This window comes from Fundulus heteroclitus, chromosome 13 (genome assembly GCF_011125445.2).
Source record: "Fundulus heteroclitus isolate FHET01 chromosome 13, MU-UCD_Fhet_4.1, whole genome shotgun sequence".
Taxonomy (NCBI): Eukaryota; Metazoa; Chordata; class Actinopteri; order Cyprinodontiformes; family Fundulidae; genus Fundulus; species Fundulus heteroclitus.
The window spans coordinates 2,064,583-2,072,792 of record NC_046373.1 but is presented as its reverse complement, the minus strand read 5'-3'; positions in this window follow the sequence as shown (position 1 = coordinate 2,072,792).

Here is an 8,210-nt window from a genome sequence, read left to right as displayed (position 1 = left end):
GACATAAAACGCCCAGGTCTGCTTTAAAGCAAGGTTAAAAACCCATTTGTTTAAAGTTGCCTTTGAATGTTATTGCTGAAGTTTGTAGTCAAACTTGTCTTATATCTTAAAGTCTAACTTTTGGACTGAAAAAAAAAAATCCTGGAAACCGTTAAATAACTTCCAGAACAAGGTAAACTTTGAATATTCATGTATCAAAAGTGTTCAAATTAAGTTTAAATATGAAATATTGCGCATTTTTTACACCGATTAAGGTATTCCGCGTTTGAGTGCTGCCTCCGTTTACGATCGGCCATTTCCGACATGTGACATCAGTTCAAGAACACCGAGAATGCACGAAGCGAACTCGCATAGAAGCACACATTGTTTACACTGTACAACTGGTACGGCGAACAAGGATATATATGCATGTTTTCCAGGATCTTCTTTCACACACCAAATCTGCTGATCCACGTCTACTTTGAGCAAGCGCTTTTAAAACAAATCGGCGAACTAAGTCCACAATAAAATGCCTTCTAGGTGCGTAGTTGGTGGCTGTAGTGTCACTTATGGGCCAAGTGCAGACCGCGGTGAATTTGGTTTGACATTGGACATTCAAGCTCCGCTGAGTCAGCAGGATCTAGCTTACGGTTGATCCGGTTGAAGGTTGACGGCCAGCGTCTCTCAGCTGCTCCCTCCTCCCATACGCGGTGGGACCGTCAACAAATCTGATTTGATTTTTGTTTCTCAAGAGTGCTCCGCTGACTTGAATGTCCAATGTAAAACCAACTTCACCGCGGTCTAGTGCTGGCCAGAAAGTAGCGTTACATACTTGGCCGAAGGATCAAAAGGTCCAAAAGAAATGGGATAAATTTGTAAAAGAAGGACTGGATTGCCGGCTGTGACAAAAGTGTGTTATGCAATTCACACTTCACGAGCGAGGGTTTTGAGGGGTACTTACAATGGTGCATGGGCTCTATGTCTTGGGCAGCGTTAGATATAGTCTCCTCAGGTTCACCTTGTTCAAACTCCATTTCTTCGTATATATATTCGGTATCGGAGTCGCCGATGCTTGAGGTGGAGTTTGTAGATGTATCAGACATTTTTTTTAATTAATTTTTTGTACATAGAGTAAGAGTTATTAATTAAATTTAATAAATCGGTAGCAAAAGTCGTAGTGTTAGCAGCCGGATGCACGGTACTAGTTATTTTTGTGACGTCACATTCCGGAGCAGCCCGATTAAAGAATGTTCGGGCTCTTTCGCTTATACAGCAAGTTTTATCAAAATTACTTCCAAACGGCGCACATAATTCACATATAATATACATTTCTTTACTCTGGTGAGTATTTGAATGCATCTGCGTTAAAATACATTCAGCCCAAGAGTTAGACTTTAAGGAAGGTCAACATCAACAAGGCTGCAGGTCCAGACATGGCGTCAGGCTGGTTGCATGTGCTGACCAACTAGCGGGGGGGGGGGGGCAAAGACATGCGAGCATTTCCCATCTGTAAAAAATCGGCACATTCATTAATGCCCTGGTCCACTGCTTATCTGTTGTCAATTCTAGTTAGCAACTAACTCGCACAGACTGTGTGTGTGTACAACATAAAGTTTCTGTGCATGCACGCATCCTCTGACCTCTCCTTGAGTGTGAACACCTTGCAAGGCCCAACAACAGCTCTTGTTTCTCAGGAGATTGAAACAAACTGAAGTTTCGAGTAAGCCGGGTAAAATAACTTTTACCATAAAAAACATTTTGTTTCAGTGTGACAGTGTGGTAATGGAAGCAGCACAGTGCAGAAGAGGAAGGATTTAGCACTGGTGGTGAGGACAGTACGGGGGATTGTGGGATTGTGTCTACAGGGCCTAGACACAGTCTATGCTGCACAAGTCCAGGAAAAGTGTCAGAAGTACTGTCACACATTTCACCCACCTGGGGAATTCAGTTTGTCGCACTTGCATCAGGGATATGATTAAGGAATGTTAAATCCAAAACCATCAGACTTAAAACAGCTTCTTTCCCAAAGCTGTAAGGTCTATTGCCCCTTCCTAAAAATCAACAAACCATCAGCCCAGTTCATAATCTGTTATGTTGCAAACACACTACTGTTTGCACAGGTTTCTGGTCAAGGTCTGGATTTCATAGTTTACAACAAAATCACTAAGGTATAGGATCTGTCTACTACAGATAAGGAAACGGTTGCTGATAGTAACCTCAGAGAATTTCAATTAAAAAAACATCACAACTATCACTTTAACCGTTCTATACACTGACCTGAGAAGACGAAGACAAGCAGGAGTGTCTTCTTCATCCTGAAAAATAAAGAACACTTATTAGAATGTGAAACATTTTTTTAAGAAAACAGGAGCAGCTGCTCCTGCAAAATTGTCCTTGCAGTGGTAAACTTAAGTTATGGAAAGTACTCCTGATAAACTCTATGACAAACTTGCATTCTATGAAAATGCACAGATGGGTTAGTGAACAAGAGTATTGCCTCAGATGTAATCATTATACCTTCAAAGTTGTGAAAAAGTTTCTGTTGTTGTTTCTTGCTGCTTACTTGCTTTGATGGTTGCCCTGATTAGAAAAAAACTCCAAGCATTGGGGAGACTTTTCTTAGCTTTATACTATTTCTCCCCTCCTTTTTCTAGGTTGCCATGCAAAGGCATTCTCAATAACTGGACATTGCCATTAAAACAGCAGTTCATCACATGCAAATCTAACTGGTGAAATTGAGCATTTGACTTTGAACAATGCAATAATCAAAGTGTAATAGATTATGCTATACATATACAAAAATGTACTGAGGTCAATTTTTCTTTTCACTGTGTGTGTCTTATCAGCTCACACTGTTGTCCCCAATGGATTAGAAATGTTAGGCAAATGTCAGACATAGAAGTAATTACTATATATGTATACATTTGAACAGTGGCTTAATGGATAGCTGTGATACTTTGATGAAACTTTAATAAGCTCTTAAAAAATTACATTGAGAGTGAGAAAAATAAATGTTTTACTACTTATTTGTCTAATTAAGTTTCACTGAATGTTGTTGTTGTTTTTTTTAATAAAGTGTCCTGGCCTTTTACAGATTTGTTGTTTTCTCTTCCCTCTCTCCAACCCAGCCTTTGCTCGCCTTGCTGCAACAACTGCCACCAAGTGTTTGCGAAAACTGGCAATGAGTCGTAGGATGAGATTTGGCACACACTTTTTTCTTTGCAGAATTGCTTTAATTCAGCAAAGTACATGTAAAGTAAATGGAGTGGGCTGGACAATCCTGGGAAGGTTCACCGCTACTCCGTGTTTTTACTATTTGTGAATAATGGCTCTGAATGAGGTTTGTTTAAAACTGATTGATGGGAATGACCTTGTTTCTCATGATGTGTTAAATGATTTCTATATTCCATAGGTCTGACACAGTAATCAGCCCTGGGTGTTGCTAGATTACATTCCTGATTTTAGCTTGTGTGAGCTATTGCCAGAATAATAACAGAATAGATAACAAGTCCTGCTGGTGTTTGAACTTGAAATTGGCAAAAGATGCTTAAAGTTAAAACTCAGATCAAGGAACCTATGATGTGCGGAATTTTCTGTCCATAAATGCAACATGAGAGGCGAGCGCCATGGCTCATGGGAAGAAGAAAGGTTGTTGTTCAAGTTAAGTGCTGAAGAAAGAAGTGTTACCGGGTCAGTCCTGGTTTTGGTGCATGTTGCAAAACATCCCAGAACTCACACCCAGTGAATGCGTTTCAGTTGTAGGTACAAAGTGAACTGCACCATCAGTTCTTCTCAAATGTCAGAACCTAGTGTTAAACAAAATCCCATCACCTCAGCTGTGTACATTACACATAGGATTTAGCACCAGGCTAGTCATTATTGGAAAGACAGTGTGATTACTTTACATTTTTCACAGAAACAATGATTAGAGGTTATACAACTATTTCTGTGAGAATAATTTAATGTGATACAATGTGATAGAAGGGTAAATAAATAGTTTGAAGGTGCAGCCAGAACTCTTTTTTTATGTGTTTCAGGGGATTTTTTTTTTCTTATAACTTAGAAATCCTGATTTCTGAATTTAAATAAAGACGCCAGAGCATGTTATTTGCATGAGATCCATGTTTTGCTATATATCTCATTTGTTTTTGGCTTGGCCATGGTTGCTCATCGTGATTTAGTCAATGCTCTAGTAATTATGTAAAAAAAACAACTCTACTGCCTCATTGGTTGTGTGAAGAGAGCTCAGATTCCTATTTCCATGCATCCATAAGGTTGTGAAATGAGGCGTGTGACCTTCCGCTCCAGGTTGTTCAGGCCATAAACTAAGCAAACTAAGGGTGACAGACAGTTCACAACCCTTTTATGCACCAGAATTAGTGATTATGATTAACTAGATGTAGATGAGCAAAAAAAAATTTATGTCAACATTTTTAAATTTATTGTCTTTGAGGAGGACTGGGAATGAACACATTTCACCTGAGTTTGGGTTCAACTGTACTCTTAAATAACATTAAAGAGGAAGTACTCCCGAAAGTCCTGCTTCTTCATTCTTTACGCGTATTCCCTGTTTGACCTGACCACTGTTGAAACAGATCTTTAGTAATTAACCTGCACTGAATGGATCATTGCCCGGCATGCACTGTATTGACTGCAAGGGGCCTTCAGCATTTGTACCTGTGCCAGGAGAGACGGAGAAGTTGAGTGAGTGATCTTTGACTCTTGGGGGTCAAACCTACCGTTTGCAGACGGTTTGAGTCTCAAGGCTGAAGGGAACTACGTAAACAGACGCACACAGATTGTCTCTCTGGGAAAGTGGGTATGAAGTGTAACTTTGTTTTGTTCAAAGCGCCCTCTTGTGGCCATTTATGTAATTTTCTCCCTTCTTGTTTAGACTTTATTGACAACTGCTTCTGTCTGGTGCGATAAATAAGCCAAAAAATATATGTCTTTTGCTGTTATCTTGTTGGAGCAGGAATTATGTGGCTAGGTTTCATGGCTGATTTTTCCCACGAAACACAGCTTCCTTCTGCGGCTCAAAAAAGGGATGATGAAAGCTGGGAGAAAGAAACAAAAGGCTCAGCACTATGACATGAAAATAAAGCTGAGACACAATAAAATTCTTCTTAGGTGTTAAAAGTAATCTGCAATTTTTTTTGTGTCATGCACAAAATCAGCACGAATGTCCTAAAAGTTGTGACCTTTTAATTAGGTAATTGGGCTGTTTGTTTATACTGGTATGAATATACTACACTCAAATTCAATTAATTAAAAAAAAAACAATAAAATGGAGTAACTTTTAAATTTATTGTGGGGTTTTCTCCATACAGGTTAAAGTTTTCTTAAGTTTTTTAAAGTGTTAAGGTCGGAACCCTTCCTTAAGTGTGATGTTGGCCTGCTTTATCCTTACCGAAACCAGTTGCGATGTGTTTTTGGGGTCACTGAACTATTGGAATCTAAGAGACCCTAATCATGGTACTTTTGACAACCTGCCTGAAACCAACACTTTTCATAAAATTTCTACCAGTTGTAACAAGAAGACTTGTCACATATCCAGCCAGAATTGTTCACCAATCTTGTTAATGGCTTCAAAAAGTTGTTTCTCTGGATTTTGCAAAGGTATATTTAACCAAATATTAGGGACTAAATTACATTTTTTTTTTATAAATGTATAGACTTTTTCTAACTGTTCAACTTAGGGAAGATACACAACAAATAAATGCTTTACTCATTATTCATTAAAACTAACAATGCCATGGTGTTCCATGGGTAGACTAAATACATCTCACTGAATATACAGAGCTAGTAAAAGAAAACATTAGGCTATAAGGATTTCATATATATATATATATATATATATATATATATATATATATATATATATATATATATATATATATATATATATATATATATATATATAATATCCGTATAGGGTCCTGGCTATACAAAACCTAGAAGAAACTGGAGAGGATATGACAATGCAATATCATCCAAGACTGTAGAGTTCATGAATACCAGTATTTCTGATTTTTTTTATTGTTTTTACATCGAGTGTTTTTTAATTAATAAACCCCTGAAAGAAGCTTACCAGCAACTGAATATATAATATTAAACTACACAGATGCATTGAGAAACAATGTCTCCATGCAAATACTGTATGGCAGTTTTATGATTTACGTACATTACTGTAGTTATTTGTTGTTGTGTGTGTGTGTGTATGTGTATATATATATATATATATATATATATATATATATATATATATATATATATATATATATATATATATATATCATACCTTAAATTTTTTTTAGCTCTACTACATCACGACATTCATACATTTTAACTTGCAAATGGTCACGCTGGTTAGTTGCATCTTAACCCCTTAAAGTTTGATACAAAGAATTATCATTGGGAAATTCAGATTTTTTTTCCTAATTGATCTGTTTATTAAAATGTTTCTAGGAAAACAAGTAAAAAACAGCAACTGATTTTAATTTAATTGATTTTTGTATAATAACTGATACACTTTTGTCATAAGCTTTTGTGGTCATGTAACAATCATTATCGTTTTGCCATGCCTTTAGAGAAAATCTGTCCAGCAGCATTTTTAGTGTTAGGCATTCTAGGGTTAATAATGACTACTGATAAACCTTGAGTTGCAGCAGTTTGGACTATTCTCTTATTTTCACAGGTGAGAGGCTTGACCCGTTTGTAGGGAACAAGAGGTGTTCTTTCCTTCTCTCTTTGGTGCTTGAAATCTGTAGGCAAGACATTGTTAATCTTTGCTATTTGAATTGTCATACAAAATCTTCTTTCAGACAGCGCCAAATTACAAATGACGGTAATCGTGTAATCAAAAACATGGGGAAAATAGATGGTGCATGTGGTTAATGGAGGAAGATAGATGTGTCTACCCTGAATTAACATGTTCAGCATTGGCAGGGGAATTTGCCAGTCTGCTTTATGACTCATGCTGCTGCTGCACGCTCAGTCGTCTGCTTGTCTGTCTGAATCGTGTGTGTGTGACCATCTGTAAGCAAAATGCAGTTTGATAGGGTGGTGATCACATAATTTAAGGCGCTATCTGTGATTATTATTATGTTTTTAGCAAAGGGCTTTAAATCTTCCTGACAGCAGATGGCAATGTTGCCTTCAAGTTTGAGCAGAATTCCCAGGCCACCTTCGCCTCCTCCTCCTCCTCCTCCTCCACCTTGTCCTCCTCCAGTTTTGTGGATCGCAACAGGATCTTTTTGCCATGCCGGTCACGCCCCACGCAGATATCAGCTTGTTTCTCCGACACATGCAGTGTCACATCTCTAATAAAACACACGTGCAGAAGCATCCAGGCTTGCTCGCTGTCTGGCATTTTAACCCCCACTCGAATCCCACCGCCATCCAAGCTGCAGCTCTTATACATCTATTTTAAATGATCCTTCCACCAGCTAAATTCTAAGGCTTTCAGCCCACCAGTCCAAATTTAAACTGTAATTACAATCATCAGGGAGTGAAAAGCTTGATGGCGGAAGCACAGGTGGAAAACAGACTCGCTCTGTGTAATTGATCTGGCATTTCTGCAGTCCGGAGCAAGCTGGTTGGAATTAGTGGTTGTCTGGCACTAGCAGCTGCAGTTGCAGCAACAGATTTTGTCCTTTTTTTTTTTTTTTTTTTTTTGAGCAAAGATAAACATTTTTATTTAAATCCAACAGCCACAGCTGTAACATTGTTTCCACGGTTCCAAGGCATGCATACAGTGCCGTTCACACTTGGACCTGATGATCAGTTCATAATTCATGAAAAGCCATTTTCTTTACCAGTCGGCTTGTGTTGCATCATGGTTCTGAAATCTATGTTGGCTGCAAACCCTAGAAGTGCAAATTGGCACGGTTCATTGCTGTGGATTTACTCTTTTAGCAGTAAAATGGCCACCAAACAAACAATAGATTTTTTTCTGTTTTGATGGGAAAAAAATACCATCACACACGCACACACACACACACACACACACACACACACACACACACACACGTTAAAACACCATCTCCCTACATGTGGGAGACAGAGAGAAACCATCACCATGGAAACAAACGTCATGTAGCCCAGTCTCCCACCAACCGCCACCCCCTCCCCAATATGAACTCACCCCCCACTTCTCTCTATGTTGCTGCTCTTCCATTTCTCCTCTGTCTCCCATTCTTAACAACATCCATCTTCCCAAAAACAGTTAC